At 36.7% G+C, this 18,056-nt stretch overlaps 1 protein-coding gene across 3 annotated transcripts in view; it reads left to right on the forward strand.

Moving 5' to 3' along the window:
• Nucleotides 1-18,056, forward strand: part of LOC117416519 (calsyntenin-2-like) — a 141,347-nt gene that overhangs the window by 71,211 nt on the left and 52,080 nt on the right. The window lies entirely within an intron of this gene.

The following is an 18,056-nucleotide window of genomic DNA, read 5'->3' on the forward strand; positions in this document are numbered from 1 at the left end:
GGAAATAATTAATATGTTTGAAACTCTACAGCATAAACAAACACAAATTGAATACATGCTACAGTATAATCAATTAAACTTCCATTGAAACCATGTGAAAAACAGCAGTGTCAACAGTTTTTGTTCATCCTTAATCAACGTGCAAATAAGAAAATATAATGCAGTACGCTAGTAGTGAACTTGTTCTGCTAAGCAGAGATTTGCTGGTAATTTTTACAAAAACATAAGTTGTTGGTACAGTAGTTTGTAGTTTTATGGAGATGTTTCGGGAGGGGTGGCTTTTGAACACTGCAAGTCTTCTACCCTTTGTCCCTTTTTAAAAATAAAAAAGCAGAATAGAAATGGAGAATTGTAGTAAAGTCAATATAGCTGTCTGGGTTCCTGATTCTAACTTTTAATCAGCTAAATCAACTCTTCTTAAGAAGGCCAACCTCCAGTTTACTAAGGAGTCAGATTTTCAGTTTTCTACACTTTCTTTTTTTTTTTTTATTTGGCCAGGGACATGTGTGTTTTGTAATTGAGAAACACAAGCACGTGTGTGTATATATATATATATATATATATATATATATATATATATATATATATATATATATATATATATATATATATATCTCTGCATAATCTAAAAGACTTGGACACAAGGCTTTTTAAAAGAAGAAAAAAAAAGTACCCATAACAAAAGTGGTTGAGGTTTTGACTTTGAAGTGCTATGGGCTGGTCCTACCCACCCGGGAGAATCATAATCATAAAGGTCATTCAAAATGATCTAGACAGCATTCAGAACTGGGCAGACACATGGCAAATTACATTTAATAGAGAAAAGTATTGCATGCAGGCAATAAAAATGTGCATTATACATATCATATGGAAGATACTGAAATTGAAGAAGGGAACTATGAAAAACTATGAAAAACCTAGGAGTTTATGTTGACTCAGAAATGTCTTCATCTAGACAATGTGTGGAAGCTACAAGAAAGGCCAACAAGATGCTCAGATATATTGTGAGAAGTGTTTAAATCAAGGGAAGTAATGTTAAAACTTTACAATGCATTAGTAACACCTCACCTAGAATATTGTGTTCAGTTCTGGTCACCTCGTTAAAAAAAGGATATTGCTGCTCTAGAAAGAGTGCAAAGAAGAGCGACCAGAATTATCCCGGGTTTAACAGGCATGTCGTATGCAGACAGGCTAAAATAATTGAATCTATTCAGTCTTGAACAAAGAAGACTACGCGGCGATCTGATTCAAACATTCAAAATCCTAAAAGGTATAGACAATGTCGAACCAGGGGACTTTTTTGACCTGAAAAAAGAAACAAGGACCAGGGGCCACAAATGGAGATTAGATAAAGGGCATTCAGAACAGAAAATAGGAGGCACTTTTTTACACAGAGAATTGTGAGGGTATGGAACCAACTCCCCAGTAATGTTGTTGAAGCTGACACCCTGGGATCCTTCAAGAAGCTGCTTGATGAGATTCTGGGATCAATAAGCTACTAACAACCAAACGAGCAAGATAGGCTGAATGGCCTCCTCTCGTTTGTAAACTTTCTCATGTTCTTACTCACATGTGCACTCAAATACATTGTGCTTCCATTCTTCCATTTCAAGAATTGTCAGACAGGAGTGTGTACACAGGGGGGCAGTTTGGCAATTGTAAGCTATTTCATGTTCATTGCCAGTTTTCTCTATACCCTCCTCTACAGAGGTGCAGGCTGTGAATTCCTACCAGCATCCAATTTTCACAAGCCCAGACTGCTGTTCACACTTAACACTGTACAGGACTTTTAAACAACCAACAGTACGTTATTGATTAATGATATGCTCCAACTTGACTTCTAACACATTTTACAGCTCAATGTGTGGATTGATTAGTACCCAGTTTGAATCTCTGAGCTATTTGGTCTTGATCACAGGTAACAAATTAGCTGGTTTGCCGGAATATCTCAACACAGCTCCAGTTTCTTGAATCTAGGATTCTTTAAAAATCACTGCGCCTCCTGCTGGAAGAGGAAGGTCTATACTGGCTGGGGTACGTTCTGCATGATCTCTGCCCATCAGTGGCGTACATGTAAATGTGTAGTAGAGGAATTCAGAAAAGCATGATCACTTGCAACTGGTATTACTGTGCAGACATGCCCTAATTAAAGTCATCTGTGCAGCTGATTGCTCACTGAATGTGTGCAGGTTTATGATAAGCATAATGGCAAGTATATATGTGTCACTTGGATTCCAAACATTAAGACTTTTATTTTGTATTGGTGTGTTCCAGTCCAAAGCAAACAACTCATTAGTCATAAGTGAACCAAGTAGTTTGCATTACAGACTTTTTTTGAATGAAAGTGAACTTTCTTGTCAAGCTCCTTAAACAGCTAATCGAGTATGATGTCTTGATAGTTTCTATTAGTTGTCAATCCATTTGTTCTCTAGACACTTTATTTGGAACATTGCTTCTTAATAACATGGAATATGCAAGATACATTATTTATCTAGGGAGGTAAATCATCACCATTTATTTTTCTGTCTTATTATTTGGTTCTCAGCCTTTGTTAACACAGTATGTTTAAGGTGCAGTCCTTTGCTGAAACTTCATTACATTCTAAATTTCCATAAAAAAAGTGTAATATTTCTTTATCGGCCATATGCAGTAAATGTTTTCAGATTGAATGATTTAGTTTTTTGTAGAACTTGAGAAGAGGATTTAATTCAGCACAAGACTATGTGTAAATCATTTATCTGTTTCATAAAACGAATAAATGATTTTCTTTGTGTTTTAAAGATTAATTTATAGATCAAAGCAATGTTTCATTTCAAAAGCCTGTAACCATACTGAGTTAATTTTAAGTAATTGATTCCTGCCTTTTCCAATAATCTGTGCGCATGTATGTGAGAAATTGTGTTGACTTGAGCTGGGACTGGAGGTTCAGAAGTTTCTCAACCAATCCAGTTAACTTTATGAAATGCAGGAGTGTGTTATGTGCTGTTCTCTGGTTGCATTGGGCCTTGCTGAAACCCCATCCTCTCCCCAGCTCTGCCCAGCTGTGTAAGGAGTTATATAAATATACCGTCCAGAAACGGATCCCAAGCGTTCTGTAAATTGTATGAAGCAGTCCCTGCAGACTCTCGCATTTCTGTGTTTGTTGTACAATTAAACGGCAGACCCGTTAACATCTAAAGTTCCCTTTTCAAAGTGAATACTGTATGAACGGGAGTGTTTTGAGTTTCCTGAGCTGTGTATTTGAAGATTCTAGTGCTGTAACAAAAAGGAAGGTTCTTTAGCAACTCAAAGAAAACACAAATACTTTATCGCTCAACGCTTATTGCCAACTTTTAATGCAGTATTAAAGCTATTGCATTCCGGGAGGACTGTCAATGTGACAGGTATTAATAAATAAGCATACATGCCACTTGACATGCATTGTTATCCACCTTCTTTGTACCCTTAAAGGTTATCTTAGAGTCTGATAAAGCACACAAACATTTATATACATACATACATAGTCTTGCAAAGGCAGGAGGCAAGCCTGATAAGTCACAATAATTTAAAGCCACTATCTGCAAGGTAATTATGAACTGCCTGGATGTTTTATTTCTTGATTTTAATCAAGCTGGCCTTTTTATACAACCATCAAGGCTTGGCAATTTATGCTACAAAGAAAAGTGTCCTGTTGAAACATAAAGTACGTCAAGAGTGATTGGTTGATCTGTATTGTATTATATATGTGCAGGGTTTAATTAAGTCATAAAGGGAGCTCATTCCAATTTGAGTTGCTGTTTGCCACTTAAACCTCTTCTTGAATTGATTTGATGGAAATAGGGAGATATCTGTGGAAACTCATAACTTGTAAATAAGTCAGATTTTCTCTGTTTTTCTTATTCGAGTATGAGGATACATTCATACTTAGTTTTTCTTTTCCCTAACTATGCATTTCCAATGAAAAAAAAATCTTATAAAGAAACAAAAGCAACGTAAGCTTTTTTTTTTGTATAAAATGCTGTGTTTAACCATGGTATCAGTAATATTGCAAATAGGTACAGTACAATATTTTATTTAGCACTAATTTTATTAATGACCATCTTCTTTATACAAAATGTTATTAAAAAAAAAAATGAATTCATATCAGGTCAGTCAGTCATGTCTGGCACAAACTTTAATATCAAAGTTGTCATGCCTTTAACAGCCAGCCAATATTTAATTGCCGTAATACGCTCAATCATAGTGAAATAGGAGTGGAGGGTATTGGATATAAAAGCTTCAAGCAGTGAACAATTGAAAATACAAAACTCAAAGTGGTGTAAAGATAGATATCATGGAGAACAATCAAAAACGCTCTATTCAGTGTCTTTGCAGTTTTGTTTTAATTCAGAGGCTATCATGCTGAATTTGATGAGACTGCTGAAGCACTCCTTATCATCACTTTAAAATCACCCTTATGTTAAAATTCCCTGCATATAGAAACGAGAATGCTCTGACGCTGACAAGGTGGCTGGGTCCTGACGTTTTGTCAGCAGCTAAAATAAATTCTCTGCAAATTCCGTTCCTACCCTGGCTTGAAGTGTTGCGGAAACTGCAGCTATCTATAATATTTTAACATGAAACTAGAAAGTTTATTCATGAAAACCTCACCCCAGAGTTGGCTTCATTCAGCTCAGTGGTGACTTTTTGGTTGTAAATATTTCCTTTATAAAGGGCATTGAATAAAGCATTGTGTTATTGTATTGCATTATATCGTATTACAAAGAAAAAAAACTGGCATTTAACAGATGTTGTTTTGTTATATCTGATAGACTGTTTGGTCTGTTTATATTGATAATGCAGTGACCCAAAGAAGATGTTAGTCCCTGACCAGCTGGCATTAAAACTCCAGAGAACGCAGTCTTGTAATCTGATCCTGCAGTGTTCTTGGCTCACACTTTTGTTCCTGCCAACGATAAATCTGCAATCTGCGGTTCTGGTCAATAAGAAGCTCAAGGCTGTTAAAGTTGTCTTCTTTTAAAAGTTCACTCAAGCGTAAAAACTATTGATAAGAGTTTACATGGGCTTATGCCTTCTATTACGTATTCCATAGAGCTTTGTAAACAAGCGAAGCCTTTATTATCAGACAATTTACAGCCACTTTGCTTGGATTGCTCCTCTGCCTGTTTTGTGAACCTTTATCACCCCATCTCTATTCAGTGAAAATAAAAAGTTTAACTGTATATGAATGGAATCAAGCCAAGGAGTTTGATCGCAAAACTGTTCTTGTAAATGTTTGCACTTCAGTTCTTTGAAATCAGGTTCTGTTCTTTTTTAATTGACTCAATTGAATTGAACGAGAAGAACACGTGGGTATGCAGCTATCTTTTACAGCATTTACATTTACAGCATTTCATTTACAGCAGTTCTTCAATTAGTTTTATTCAATTAGAGTATTATGTCATTAGTGAGATTTATACCAGCACTCTAAATGGTTTAGACATTTTCTCTTTCTGTAGTTTTTCAATTTCCCAAAGTTTTGCAACACGGTATTCTATAAAACAAACGCATCACTTAGTGTTGTGTTCTCCTGTGTTGAACATATCAATGCAGTACCTTTTTGAACATACAGTACAGGTGATTATGATTTTCTATATTTATTACCACAACACAGCTCATAAATGACCAAGACCATATTTTTGTAGGAGATCAGGGTAGCAAGGGAATTCCTATTCCTGTTCTAAGCATTTACGAGTGGTCTCCAGTTTGGTCCTTGAATTATAAAATGGTCTCATTTATAACAGCATTATCAAGCATGGACCTGCTAGATATACTTGAAAACAAAGCTGTGTGAGTTAGTATTGTGGGGACATATTTCTGTGGAAATATGCAGCACGATACTGTGCAGTGTGGAGTAGTGGTTAGGGCCCTGGACTCTTGACCGGAGGGTCGTGTGTTCAATCCCAGGTGGGGGACACTGCTGCTGTACCCTTGAGCAAGGTACTTTACTTGGATTGCTCCAGTAAAAACCCAACTGTATAAATGGGTAATTGTATGTAAAATAATAATAATAATAATAAAAATAATAATAATGTAATTGTATGTAAAAATAATATGTGATATCTTGTAACAATTGTAAGTTGCCCTGGATAAGGGCGTCTGCTAAGAAATAAATAATAATAATTCAATTTAAACACAATTTTTTTTTTTTTGCATTGTTTTGGTGGACCACATCCCCATGCAGGAGTATTGTATCTCCTTGTAATCTGAAAAGGTGGCTTCTTGGTGTATTTGGTGTTTGTAATCTCAAAACCCTTTAAAAGCTTATGGACTTTTCAATCCATGCAAACGTGTTAACAGATGGGAGTCTATGACAGATGTAAATCCAGGAGAAATGAATCGGTGAACAAAACTTTTAATAATTACACAATGATTGCGTGAGAGCAAAAGAAAAACAAAACTGGAAAAGCTGAAGCTGTTTCTTGCATACATGTGACAAGAAAGGGTTGGGAGTTAGTAAAGTCATTGATCTATCATTATGATCTGTTCTATGGCCAGAAAAGAGCCTACGTTGAGTCTCCAGGCACATTGGTGCACCTTGTTTAAGAGAATTGTTGTAACCATAGTAACGCAGCTGTTTGTTTTAATGGTATTGATTCCTACAATCACTACATCATAGAGGTTTCACAGTATTGCTCAATGGGAAAACCATGACAAACCACAAAGACATGTATGACCAAGGTAGCACTTTTGTATGGATTATCTTTCCAATGGCACATCATGGTTTGACCTCCCAATGAAAGTGAATGACAGAGTCTTTTAGCTTATATCCTCTTCAATATATTGTATACTAACTCAAGCGTAAAGCATTGTCTAAATATTTGATGAAGTATCTGAAAGAGGAAGACATCAATACTTATGTACTGCACTGCACATGTTTTATGCAGCTCATCATTTTGTACCACTGATGCTTTCGCTAATGCATTTTAATCATTACAAACACTGGGCTAGGTTCTTTACCCCATAATTACTTCATATTGTCATTTGCAATTAAAATATATATTTTTTTAGAAAAGGAATCGCTCATACAATAAAGTTACCAAACAACCCAGACATTTCATTTTGAGTAGTGTTAGCAGTCTTTAATGTTTTGAATTCATTTTAGAATTGCAATTGGTAGTTTATTTCCTTTTAGAACAAAAATTGCACTACTATCAACTTAAACACTCTTTCTAAATTTTATATATTTTTTCAGTTAAATTATTTCTGAAATTAACATAACAAATTTGCAAAAACACTAAGAGCTGCTGGTTATTATTTGAAGTGACCCCTTCTACATGTGTTCTTCAATGCACTGACTTCTGGCTTTAGCTAGCTAATTTGTGAAGTAATTGCTGTTAGATAATGTGCTTTTCACTGTAGCTGGCTTACAGTATGTCTGAAATATTGATATGATTTTAACTTAATACTGTACTAGCAGTGAGGTGGCATGGTGCCATTTAGCTTGAAAACCAACCAAATCTCGAATACATTATTTCATATAAAATGATTAATACATTTTACAAAGCAAAAGCTCTATAGATTGAAACATGAAATAAATCCAAATTGCCTTAAATGCCAAGTTTACAAAGAATCAATATGGCATGCATGATAATGTTTTCCCAAAAGTTCTGCAAAACCTGGCCTGACTGTAAATTGACATAAATTTAATAATATGATCTAGTCTAGTTTTCTATCTTAAGTGTGCAATGGTAGAGGAAACTGACAGCCCAGTGGCAAGGAGGATTATTCCAGGATACGGTTAATGGCTTTAGTACTGTATGGGTATTGGGACACTATAATCATTCTGTTTTTTTTTCCCTCCCATTTCTCAATTGATTTCCCCTTTTGAACCTTACAGATTTGTTTTTTTTTTCACCTTCAGACACAATATACTGGTAATCCCCCTATTAATATGATAATCAGGTTTCAAATCTATGTTATAAGGTTGTTCTTGGGTAATGATGTCAGGCAATGCAATCACAAATAGCCTCCTTAAGGACAGTCTTGGATCTCCAAGATCAAGTTATTGTGTTGGTGGACTCCTTGTGATACACTATAGCAGCTGCCCCTCCTTCAGCACCCTGTTCAGGACACCATTGTCAATGAGCAGTATGCTGCCGGTGAGCACTGTGCTGTTCCAATTATGGCCCTCCTCCATCTCTGCAAACAGTATCATTCAGGTCTCGGCGAGAGTGGTTAGCGAGTAAGCATTCTTACGGAAGGTTGAGTGACCCAAAAAGTCTCAACCCGAGTAAAATACGTCAAGTGCTGTAAATGTTTATTAAAATGATTGTAGTTGAGTATTCATAAAAGTAAAACAAATGAGAATGAAGTGTTTCATTTGTTACACTCTGCTCATGGAAGAACTACAGAGTTCTGCTTAGATCAAATCAAATCATGAAATCTGTTTCATTGGTGGCTAATCTAAATCAGTAGGACACTGCAGATGTATTATTCATAGAAAGCTTTGTCTGCTTCATTTTCAGTTGTGCTCTTTCCCAGCAAAGTCGATACTTATCAACCTGGGCATCCAGTCTGAGCAAACAGCAGTAAAAAGTCCTACTCAGGTGTGTCTGGCTCTGCTCAATACTGTGTGCTATTCAGTTTGAGGTTTCCGGATGAATATCTAAGATAATTACAATCTGAAAGATGTACTATTTGCTACAGGCTGAGTTAAGTTGGCAGCATATGGTCACAGTGGGTGATTACTTTTAACGGTACACTGCCAAGGACGTGTGCCTACCCCCCCCCCCCCCCGTCTCCTCAACTCATTTCATTGGTGGATGTAGCACTGCAAAAACATTTAGCAAAACCAAGTACTTCATTAATATGTAACCAGAATTGTGGGAATTTATTGATGCAGTTTACAGTGCAGCTTATTATTTAAGTTGTCCAGTTCTTGTCAGTATAATGTGTATCCCTGTACTGTGCTGCAGGAATCCAGACACAAAGAAATTTAAATCACTATATCCAACACTGTTTCAACATCATGAGCTCTGATGAACAGGAGCAGGTCTGAACAAAAAGGCCAAAGTTAATTGCACTGCAGCAGTTAGATTGTCACTTAAGCTCTAATAACTGGACTTGTTTTTCAACAATCGTCATGACAGCCGTGTTCTGTTTAATCCAAAATGTGATTCCAGGATTCCATAGTTTACCCTGCTGAGAATTTCCTTAGTAAGAAACCGTACCTTGGCATTACAGTGTGTTTACATTCCCTCAAGGTAGTTTTTAGTTGAAGGCACACCAGGCTTTCTCCCTCATTGAAGACTTATTTGCAGTCTGTCACTCGGCAAACTAAAGAGCTCTTATAAGTACTTGCAACAGCTGGAGGTTATTGATATCATCTGTATCTTAGGGATGCAAGACAAAAATAAAAACACAAGGAAAAAAGAGGTCTCGTTTTCTCTCCAAATTATGTTTTTTGAAAGAATGATTCAAGACACAACTGCAGAATGCAGCTAAAACCTATTGTTTGTTGAAAATATTCAGTTTGTTTAAAATAATGAGTAACTGAAGTGTCAGGTTTTAAAAATAAATATTTTTCAAGTTTCAGTGCAGCCTGTTTTAGACAGTGCTCCAAACCCCCTTCTACAGTATATGCTGAGCTCAATGCTGTGCTGTTGATGCCTTTTGACACGAGATAGCCTTGAAGATAGGTTTGCATTATTGATAGATGGGCACTTAGCTTGGGTTGGGAATGGAAGCATTATAGGGAACATCCTATAGACTGATGCCTCTCAAACATTATTGCTTACTTTCTTTTTTTAAACTGGCCTTCGCTACTCAAATGTCATTAGCTGCATGATTTTGGGCAGGTATTTGAATCCATTACGGTATTACACATACAAGTATTAGAAATAAAATCACATGCTTGCAAAGGGAAGGAGTGGACATACTGTGTTCTTTGCACATTTCATACCTCCAGAGAATTAGTTCAAGGAGTTTGTAAGTTTCAACAGCTAGGGATGCCTAGACTGCTATACCTTGGACTTGTAATGCATGTGTGAGTATGTAGTGCTGGAAAGGTACTGAGGATTGTACCCTTCCAGACACAGCCTCATATTACTCAGCACAGTCTGCCACTAGAAAGAGCTCCGCACAGCAATTATACAACAATGGAATCACTGAGACAAATGGCCGTGCATGTGCAGTTTTAGCAAAGGTTGTGTTAAGCCATGAATGTGGTTCTATGAGAGTGCTTCTTTGTCTATGCATCTACTACTGCTACTAGACCTACAGAAGGGTAAATAGGATCCATGCAATAGAACTTGGGACATTTGTTTCAAGCACTTGAAACGTGAAAAGAGCTCATGAATATATGGTTATGTGCCTCAGTGATTCAATGCTGAGTCTTCTTCCATTGTGCAGGACTGTAAGGAAGTGCTGGAAAGGTCCACCAGCACCCTTAGTTATTTAGAGAATAAATACATTTGCAGAGCCAACAAATAGAACTTCACAGTACAGTATCAGGTATTGCAGTATACCATTGAAAACGAGAAAGAAAGCCAAGACCAAGTATCTAATCAGTACTCGAAGGCAGACTTTCTTTGGTTTAAAAAAAAAACCCATTGCCATGGAGACCACAGCTTGCAACTCTTGTCCTGTAGCACCAACTACAAAGGAGATGTTTTACAACTGTATTGACCTCCAAAACACAGTGGAGATGTTAACCTGAAGGCTTTCTGATGCTGGGGACGTTGCGACGAGCCTGTAACTGTCAGAAAAGCCATGAATCTTCATAGCTCTTTGTAGCTTAATCGGAACAATCAGTCTTCTTTTCCTAGCAGAGGGATTTCATTTAGAGTTTGTTTTAGCTTGGGGCTTTCATGACAAGAAACCTTTGCTTTGGAAGAGTTTTTGATTTGAATGTTTCCCCGAGCTGCGTTCGACATTGTTTGATTATGAGTCTGTATGCTTTTGATCTGCAGTGATGAGCAGTGTGGGATACAGCATGCTTAACGATAGGGATATTAGTATGTTTTGAGTTCCTCACTTGGAAATACTGTACTTGCCCAAGAATAAGATGAACAACATAACATGTTTTACCATAAATAATTAATTATCCTTAAACCGTGTTTGTTTTCCCTGAAAATCGTGCCGTTTCAGATACCTTTATTATACAGGGAAAGTGTTTGTTTTGTTCCAACAGATCCTTCTGTATTCCTTTGTTTGTCTTTCCTTATAGTAGCCTCCCGGGTTTGTGAAATTTAATCTTTGTGTTTTTTTTTTTTTTGTTTTTTTTTTAATTCTGACAGCATGGATATTTTATTTTATTTTTTTGCTTTGAAACTCTTCCCTAATGCCACATTTTACATCTCTAATATTTTTTGTTAAAAGATGAACTGAACCTAATGAATGTATTTGTTTGCCTGGTCCCATTATGTTAATGCTATTATTATTATAGTGGAAACAATAAAAGAAAAAAATAAGTTAATCATACAGCTGATTGATTTATTTGACTTTCCATGGCTGTGCAGGGAGATTAAAATTGCCTACAATAGATGTGAATGAGATTAATAATAAATGTTAAACTGCATCATAATGTGCATATTTCAGCAAGAAAACTAATTAATTCTTAAGTGGAAAAGAATTACACAAAATAAAAACCTACTTCTGTGGCTTGGTTTACATGCACTTGAAAATCAACTCTACGGTCATGACTGTGTGACGTTGTTACGCGAATACATTGTGAAACAGCAAAAGGAAGTCCTTTTGGCAGTGCGACTTTAAGGGCGGGGTCGATTGCTTTCTCATGATAAAAATAGCTGTAAAAACCCATGTAAACCGGAGCAGGGATCGTGCTTGTGGCTCACGAGATTTCAGCAATCAATTCCCATTCTTCTGATTTAATATCACGTAATCTCCAGTAGAAAGGCCGTACAAAACATAGACCCCACCCCAACACACACACACACACTGTACATTTATGGACTAGTTGAACACTAGAACCGCTGCAGTTACACTCATACCTACAACTGCCGGAACAATTTAATCACCATCAATAGTAAAATGAAAAATAAACTATCGGCTAACTATAACTCAAAAGTTTTATTCAAGCGCATCATATCAAACATCTGCACAGCTGAAACGCCCTATTTAAATGAACAATTAAACATTAAAGGGTTTATTTTCTAACTTACCACATATAAACCACTACTTCAAAAAATTCAAAAAAAAAAAAAGTATAATAAACATTTCAAAAGAAACTAGTGTGTAAACAGGTATATGCACATACAAAACTGTAAAAACAAAAGTAGTTTTTAATCCAAAATGAAAGTAACATATGATTTATGGGTTGAGGGATGAAAAAACCTCTGCATTTAATTACTGTGTGACACAAACCAAGTGAAGTCAAATGGAAAGCTTGACCTGGGGTGTGTGTGTGTGTGTGTGTGTGTGTGTGTGTGTGTGTGTGTGTGTGAAAAGTTATGTATAACTTGGACATATTTAATTTGAGTGAAACGGGTTTCAAATTAAATTCACAAGTTAGCTTGATTTTAGTTGAGGGAGGGAAACAAGTATGTCAGTAACATACACCCCCTCCACGGCTATACATTTTAAATTAGAGCTATTGGTATGATGAAAAAGTTGAACACCATAACACATGTACTGAAAGATACAGAATACGAATTGGCAATGAAATGTTTAATCACAGTTTGATAAGCAGTTCTTCAGATGTGTGACATACAGATTAACGGATGTAAGGACAGACAGACACCCCTGTATACATATCTCCAGGATCTGACACAATATTTGCTAAATAGTATTAATATCAAGTACTGCTGCCCCCCTCTTTATCATCAGCACAGGGGATTGCATCCCCAACAAGGTATAATAAGACTTGCATTGTATAGCGGTTTGAGCCATTCCAGGTTGCATGGTGAGCTTTGTTGAGCCTTTATGTTGTAACTAATTAATCTCACAGTAAAATGTGAGTGTTCTTGCCAGTCCTTTAGAGTGCTAATCATTTTGTCTGCCCCATGTGACTGACTCCTGCACTGAAAGTTACCCATATTATCATTAGATTAAGCATAATAGACCTGGGTCTTGTTCCTGGAATTTAACAAAAATATGTTTTCAGTTTTAAAATGGATTGCATAATTCCCACAGCTTTTTCAAAGTCCACACTGCTCAATGGCAAAGCAAGGAGAGAATTCCTGTAGAGGGAAAGTGCTTAGAGCTGAACTTTAGCTGAGACAAATGCAGGTGTTGTGGGGGATTGACTGGCTAGCATTCGGCACACGTTTCAAATCCTCTAAGCCATAACTCTCCTGCTCGATCAGCACTGTAGTAGGTTGGGCCCCAGAAGAGCCAGGCAACATACTGTCCTGAATTTATAAATCAAAGCTGCCTGCAAAGGAGGTGCCATCGGGAAACTTTTGAGCACTGGAGGTAATATCAGTGAAACTGAAATAATCAACCAAGAAAAAATGATCCACAACACCACTTGCATGTGCTTGACAACTAATGCCTTGGATGTCACTGTTGGATGTCGCTGTTAGTTTTCAATCTGTTCTGTCTGTCAAGGTGTGAGAGTTGCTAATGAAGAAGTGAAGGTTGGAGAATGCAGTGGGAATGTAAACCAATCACAGCTGAAATGCATCACTGTTTTAACACCGTCCTTGTGGAGGATATTCTTTTACTTGTTAAGCTCTTCTGACAGAGGACAATTTCAAAGTGACTCTGGAACGGCTGAATATCAATTAGCCCCCACAGTTTTTTTCTTGAGTATTGCCATAAAGGTCACACAAGTTACAGTATTTACCAACATAACACCTCTACACTTCTGCAGAATATGCCTGTAGGTGTCTATGATTGTGTGTTTTTTTCTTTTACATATGGTGTTAGCTGTGTGCAGGTGATCAATAAACAGACAGACAATTATAATCCAGGTGCAAGTTGTTTAATGTTTTTTTAAATCCAATGGCCTGGTGGCAAAACAACAGTAAATAATAATAATGGTAATGAAGCAACTTTCAGTTGCTTATAATAACTGTTAATAATAGCGTATATAATACAATTCTTTCTGTACAGCAGGTACAGTGGTACCTACTGTATGAATTGATTCTGCTGTGACCACTAGCCATCTCCTAAAGGTTTATGTGATGCAAAACAGACACTTGAAATAAAGAATTGAAATCAAACCTAAGGCAGAGTAGCAGGGAAAGACTTTGGTTTGAACATTTTGTGAATTCAGAACTCGCGTACAAAGTCTACTTTGAAAAGAAGTCTGAGTTCTATTTAGAAGAACAGCATGGCGCACTTGCACTCAGAATAATGAACATTCATTAAGTCGCAATAATAAACCTTAAATAATTTGATCTATTTTTTAAACTTGTTTGCTGTAAATTGCTTTTCTTTTCACTTGTGCAACCATAATAAAAAAAGTTTTTCTCTGTAAACTGCCTTGTGTGGCAAGCCTAATTTGACTTGTTGTCATGTCTACAGATGGGAATACAACTTGAAATGAAGTCTGATAAATGTGTGGCATTTTAAATCATTGCATCGGATGGGGATTTTTGTTTGTATAGCCCTCATTGCCACAGGGACACAGTGGAGGCACCAATGAAGGTCATGTTGGTGTGCAGTATGCCATTTACATGTTGTTGTTTTGAATGTTGCAATATATTATCCTCTAAACAGTTTAACAGCCAAGTTCTCAGATACAGGTGCATAAAAGCAGCAGCTGTGACTTCCTTGAGGATCTGCTTGTATTGCACTATTTTATTGCTTTGCTGCTGTGCGTACGTTTAGAGTGACTGAAGCCGAAAACAAACATTCTAGTTTTAATAACACTAGTTCCTATTCAAATCAGTGTTTTTTTTTCTTTAGACAACTACAAATAAATAAATAAATAAAACATTCACACCAGGGTTTCCTTCCAAAGTTTGCTCATTTATGCTGAGAAAGTCTCTTTTAATAAAGTCCTGTATCTGAAAATTCAAATCACGTTTTGTGACTAATTACCTTACAGGGCAACACAGTAGGGTAGTTATAGTTGAAATACAAAGAGAATGGATATTTATACCAAATCAGGTTTTGAAACTACAACCTAGCAACACACACACACACACACACAGACATTGGGGATGTAAAGAAGACTCCTATTGCTTAGCAGTTTCACCCATCTTTCCAGGTTTTACTACAAGCTTGATTAGCCACAGTGTATAGGCAGCAAGATCAATGTGTCTTACTAAAACCAGGAATGGATCAAACTGCTATGCAGTGGGAGTCTTATTTAAATCTCTGCACACACATACAGACTGTGTGGTATGAAAAGATGATTAACTGTCATTGTCTTTGCCTGTCCCAACACCAGATTTAATTAAATGCTAAATTTGAGGCGTAACTACCAATACATTCAATTTTCTTACATTTACATGTTATTTTCTTCAGTGATTGAACAAAGTGTGAACAATAATTTGTTTTAGAATTGCAGATTAGCTGATTTGAATGTCTCCAGTTTCTTTCATTGTTTCTTTAATAGTCTCACTCTATCTGGTTTCCATGCAGAGTCTTCCAGCTCTCCAGAAACACATGGATTGAGGATGCCTGGCTCAGCAAAATGGAAATGTTGTTCTTCTTTACCATACAATCAGCTGTTTGCATGGTCTAACACTAAATATGCCCATTACTGTCATCTAGCAGCATCATTTACTGAACCAACAACGTTTTGTCATTTTGTAAAATATTGCAATCATATCAGCATTGCATACATACATTAAATGGGCCTCTTATAAATAAATAAAACATAGCTTTGCATAAAACTTGTAAAGAGTTTCCATTAATCAATTTGCAAGTGCTGTGATGGGGGCAGGACTTTGATAGTACAGTGTATTGCTGAAAATAAACTTTATACTCGTATCACTGCCAAGATACAATGAGGTCCAGTATATCATTGGACGAATACGAGACTTCTGTACTGCAGTAACTCTTGTGCAGTATTGACAATCTGGCAAATAAAAACAGATTCAATCATCCCTGCTTTGAAGCTGGAGATTGCACCAGGATTTAGTGTTGCTCATCTCCATCTTTTGTCTTCTATGAAAGGTGATTTGAAAGGATTTAAAACTAGCCATGTGTGTGCCTCCATTAGCTCTTTAATTACTGTGTATTGATTGTTTCAGTTTTGTGTCAGTCCGGTTTGATTTTGACCTGAAGTTGTTCCTAGGCTCCTGTCAGATCTTCCATTTCATGCATTTTTCATAAAGCTGAACCCCCTTGTAAATGGTTTATCCTAGAATATGTGCTTTTGTGACCAATCAATGATCTTAAGCTCACCAATTGCTATGTGTGAGCATACTATACACTGTGAGCTTCCCCTGTCAGGGCTGTTCAGTTTGTCTGGCAGGTTTAGTAAGTCTGATTTAAATGAATATTCAGATGTGTCTTCAACACTTGAATTGATTAAGATCATTAATATCAGCTGTTAATTTAATAATGAAATACGAAGTCCATTGATTTCTGTCAAATGGATCCATTGAGACACACACACACATCTTGATGCTTGATGATAATTTGGTTTCTGAATATAAGGTTAAAGGATTGTCTTTGATTCTATTCTCTTGTGGTTAGCTATTTAATATTTTAATTAAAGTCCTTGAATTTTTTTTCCCCAACCCATTGTCTTTTATGATGAAAACTGCCCATCTAGCCCATACTTCTTTAAATATGAATAATAAACCCTGCCATACAGTTATCCAGAATATTGTAAATTCCCCAATTGCCCTTGGAATAGATGTTTAAAAATGGTTTATATATTACTGTTTTATTAAATATAGTTAAATACAGAAAACATATTTTATTAGATTAGGTGATCAAGGTTAATTGATCAGCTCAGTTTGCTTAATCCATTTCCATAGAACTACTTTTATTATGATACTGGACAATCGCTGGCTATGAATTGTATTCTGTTGCTGCATGGACACAGCAGTAGCTCAGTATATCATTGGACTAACACAAGACTACTCTACTGCAGTAACTCTTATAGTGTTGTGCTAATGATCCTTTCTAGTCCACCCTTTGGGGTGTTTGCAGTCCCTCTCATATTGGAAACATTTTGTCTGAGTTTGACAAGTCACTGAAGGCACACTAGTTTATGTTCACACAGTTTGGTCTAGGCTAGCACAGTCCCTATAACTCAACGGTTGCTGTATAGACATTTCCCTCTCAGTCGTTGCACTCTCTCTTTCCTGTGTCCATATTGACATTTCTGTCTCTGTCAGTTGAGTTCAGCAGATCCTCTCAGTAGTTAAAACTCCCCCAACCCTTTCTCCCGTAATCTCTCATTTCCACACATTAGCTCCCATTAGCAATGGCGACCAAGCATAGTAGCGGTTTGTCATCTCACTGAATAAAACATCTGCTCTAACACAATCTTCACTTCCCTAAACTGCTGTCAGCCGCCTTCACACGTTGTGTGGTGGTGTGTTTTACCTGCAGAGATGTGGTGAGGTTTCACTGTACTGGAGTCCAATTCAGTTCATGATTTTAACATTGGCAGATCTTAACACTGATGCACTGAAACGACTTGGAAAGCTAAACGTTTGTACTGCTTGGAAAACGCCATCACAGCCTTCAAGCACACAAAGGGTCAGTTGAGTTCAGGGATGACTGAGCTATTACTAAATTTTATGCAGCAGTCGCCGGCTTGCAAGTTTATGTATTTATTTAGCAGTTGTCCAAATGATGCCTCTGTCAGTGCAGCCATTTTTCTCTAGGTAGATATCTTAAGTCATGTGATTGATACTGTGCTTTGATTGGCTTATTCATGCAAAAAATGTAATGGATTAGGAAAGTGATACATTTGATTTGGGTTGTCCTATCGTGGGGTTGGTTGCATGCGATTAATCCCATTTGTCACTTATAATAGCTTAACAAATCTTGATCAGCCAGCTTTCACTGGCATCTTTTTTGAAATAGGTTATTTATCTGCAGGGTCTATGGTAAGACAAGTTTAATGCTATCGCAGCAATTAGCTGCCAGGGGTTAAACATCTTTTGCAAATCCTATAGAACATGATGCAATGATGAGCTGCTTTCCTAACTTGCATG

The sequence above is a fragment of the Acipenser ruthenus genome, chromosome 12, assembly GCF_902713425.1.
Source record: "Acipenser ruthenus chromosome 12, fAciRut3.2 maternal haplotype, whole genome shotgun sequence".
Lineage (NCBI taxonomy): Eukaryota > Metazoa > Chordata > Actinopteri > Acipenseriformes > Acipenseridae > Acipenser > Acipenser ruthenus.